Consider the following 4,056-nt stretch of genomic DNA (forward strand, 5'->3'; position numbering starts at 1 on the left):
TTGTGCGTATGTGTACGCGTCTATCTGTACTCGGTATGTGCACGCGCGTAGCCTAAGCAAATGTACGTCAGCATTTATTTGTTTATCTGTGTACGTGGCGCCACAGGGGGGGGGGGCGTTAGAAACTTGCCTTTCATAGGTTACTTTATGCTGGACTGTGTTTATTTTTAACCTCGCTTTCGCACCCTCTTCTGCCTCCATCTCCATCGCCTCTCTCTTCCTCTCTTTTCTTCCTGTATCTCATTTTCCTTTTCTTCCATGTCCTCTCTTTTGCTTCTTTTTCCTTTTATTTAATATTTACTCTCCTTTTCACCTTTATTTTTAATTCTTTTTTCTCTCTTTTTTCTTGTTCTTCTCCTCCTCTTCCTCCTCTTCCCCTCCTCCTCCTCCTCCTCCTCCTCCTCCTCCTCCTCCTCCTCCTCCTCCTCCTCCTCCTCCTCCTCCTCCCCCAGCGTCGGCGCCCGCTTGCCCATATAAGTAACAGGTAAAGTTTGGCGTATTCACCTGGCTTCGTAGTGGCGCCGGAGGGGGGAGGGGAGGGAGGTGGGTGGGGATGGAGGAGGTGAAGGAGGAGGAGGAAGAAGAAATGAAGAAGAAGAAAAAGAAAAAGAAGAAGAAAAAGAAGACAAAGAAAAATAAGAAAAGGGAGGGGAGGAAGAAGAGGAGGAGGAAGAGGAGGAGGAGGAGGAGGAGGAGGAGGAGGAGGAGGAGGAAGAGGAGGAGGGGAGGAGGAGGAGGAGGAGGAGGGGGGGAGGGGGACGTCTATACTCGGTATAATTCTAGGAAAAGGAAATGAGGATAAAAAGGGGGAAGAAAAAGAAAGAGGAGAGAGGAAGAGGGAAAGGAAAGAGGAAATTTCTGGGAGAAAGAAAAGGAAGATAAACAAAGGAGAAGGAATGGAAGGGAGAGGAGAGGGAAGGAGGGAGAGGAGGGAGGGAGAAAAAAAATTCAGGGAGAAAAAGAGGGAGAAAAAAAAAAAGAAAAAAGAAGGGGAAATGAGAGAGAAAAGGAGAAAGGGAAACTGGGATGAAAGAAGAGAAGGTAAGGGGGGTGATAAAGGGGGAGGAGGAGGAGGAGGAGGAGGAAGAGGAGGAGGAGGAGGAGGAGGAAGAGGAGGAGGAGGAAGAGGAGGAAGAGGAGGAGGAGGAGAGGAAGGAGGAGGAAGAGGAGGAGGAGGAGGAGGAGGAAGAGGAAGAAAAGGAAGACGAGGCGGAGGAGGAAAAACAGGAGGAGGAGGAGGAGGAGGTGGAGGAGGAGAAGGAGGAGGAGGAGGAGGAGGAGGAGGAGAAGGAGAAGGAGTAGGAATAAGAGGAGAAGGAGGAGGAGAAGGAGGAGGAGGAGGAGGAGAAGGAGGAGGAGGCGGAGGAAGGTATTCGCAGGCGTATAAAAGGGGTGAGTTATGGACACGCGCTGAGAGAGACAGACGCCGCCAGATGGCTGTTTGTGCTCATACATTCTTCATCCACATCTCATCCCTACTTGTACCTCTCCTCCTCCCCTCTTCCTCTCTGTCAGTCTCTGCTTTTCTCTCTGTTTCTGTCTGTCTGTCTGTCTGTCTCTCTTCTCTGTCTGTCTCTCTCTCTCTCTCTCTCTCTCTCTCTCTCTCTCTCTCTCTCTCTCTCTCTCTCTCTCTCTCTCAGTCTCTCCCTCTCTCTCTCTCTCTCTCTCTCTCTCTCTTTCTCTCTCTCTCACTTCCTTACTCCCCATCTCTCTCCCTCCCTCCCCAAGATGCATAACATTGCATGCCTGGTCTCATCAATGCTTCGGTACATAGCACTATATATGCATTTGTACACATACATACTTGCATATTTCTATCTACATGTAGCTACTAGTCTATCTATCTATCTTTCTACCTATCTGTCTGTCAATCAATCAATCTATTTATCTTTATACCTATATATAGATGCACACATATATCTGTTTATCTATTCAAATACCTATCTATCTATCTATGTACATGTAAACAGGTACATATAAACACGTGCATTGTATCTACTTATCTACCTTTTTGTCTACTTATCCATCCATCTATCTACACCTACCTGTATGCAGGTATATTTATATATCTTTATATCTTTTTTCCTATCTTTATCTGCATGTAACATAAAACCGCCTCGTATTTTGAGCTAAATGCAAAACGGTGCCAAGAAAGTTAATATTTTTTTTTCTTTATTAATGAAAGGATTAACGTTAGGATAAATCATCTATCTTGCGAGTATTAATGAAAGCATTATAGTTAAGTCATCCATCTTGTGAATTCATGCGAGGAAGTATTTGCTTTTTTGTAAATTAATATTTTGTAAATTAATATTCTAGGTTGCGTGGAAAGGGATCATGTATGTAAAGGTTGAAAAAAAATATCTAGAGGTATTTCTTAAGTTTTTCTTTCGTCTCTCCTTTCTTTTATTTTGTTTTCTCTTATTCGTTTATTACGATCCCTCTTTCCTACCTCTTTATCGACATTATCCTTCTCCTTTCTCCCCCCCCCCCTCCCCCACATTTTCGTGTATCGTATTTTTTTTTTTTCGCTTCTTACTCTTCACCTCTCTTTCCTATTCGCTTTTTATTTCTTATTCGCCTTTTTATTTCTTATTCACTGCCTCTACGAAGAGCGAAATATTCTGGCTCTGAGCGGTTAAACGAAGCGTGAGGAACGGACGCATTGGAAATAAGTCGCCATCTTTTACAGCCACGGTCCCTTTTGAATTGTAGTTTCCTTGTATTCTTTCCATCGTCTTTCGTTTTATTTCTGTTTTACTCCTTAATTATCTGACTTTCCTTCCCGTCTTCTAGATATTTATATACTTTTTTTTTAATGTAAAGATATATTCTTTGCATTCTTGCTCCCTTTGATTATTTTTTTTAGATAGTGTTTGTTATCATTTCTTTCTTATTTTCTGTTTATCTTCCTCGACTGTGTATCTTATCATTTTCATCGGTTTTCGCTTAATTTTCTCCTTCAAGAAGATGTTGGCATCTCTTTTGCATTCTCGCTCCTGTTGAGTCGTTTTTCCAATCGATTTTTTTTTACCGCTTCTTTTTATTCTGTCTTTGTTACGCTTTTCTCTGTTATCTCCCTTTTCTTATATTCCTCTTTTACTTGTATTCATCAAATACGTCAAGCCATTTGCACTCTCGCATTATTTAAAAACTTTATCTCATTCTCAAAACAGCTAGAATTAACTAAATAATTAGGACAAATTTTTCGAACTGTGTTATTGCGATTACTATGAAAATGCTATACACACCCTGGCAAGGACAGTGTTATTTCTATAGGCATTTTACAACACTAACTTTCACCCTATAAGCAACTATGCTGTAAGTCGAAGCCAAAGCCAACGAAACGGACTATGACACTATGCGCAGAACAGGACAATGTTATTCTCTAAAAAAAAAAACTAATTTATTTTTAATCTTATCAGTTATTAAAAGAGAAAAATTGAATAAAACATTACCTGCGCTAGTTTCGAGAGCCATAAACCTCTCTTAAGGAAGCGCCTGTTTGAGATATAGGAACAGGTGAGGACGAGAATACACGTTCGTTTATCATATCATTAGCGAGAGGGAAGCCAGGCTCGTGTTTTTCTTTTCTAAATTCTACCATTATTTAGTATTTTCCATACTTCGTGATAGGTACAATTAATGAATGTGGTTTTATTTATTTATGTATATGTATACATCTACATATATACATAAACACACACACACACACACACACACACAGATATAGATGGATATAGATAGATAGATAAATATATGTATATGTACGTGTACATATGTGTGTACCTATGTATGCATGTTGTATATACAACGACGAAGGGAAGAACAAGAAAATACACGAATATAGCGAAGGCCTCCTCACTATATTGCTCGATCGGGGTTCCTCTTGCCCTGAAGAAGCAATATGGCGAAAAGGCCTTCGGCATATTCGCGTATTTGTTTGTTCTTCCGTTCGCTGCTCAATTTTATTTACAATTTGTATGCACGCGCACGCACGCACGCACTCACGCACGCACGCACAAATACACTTACACACAGGCTTACACGTAGGTT

Source organism: Penaeus monodon, chromosome 18 (assembly GCF_015228065.2).
Source record: "Penaeus monodon isolate SGIC_2016 chromosome 18, NSTDA_Pmon_1, whole genome shotgun sequence".
Lineage (NCBI taxonomy): Eukaryota > Metazoa > Arthropoda > Malacostraca > Decapoda > Penaeidae > Penaeus > Penaeus monodon.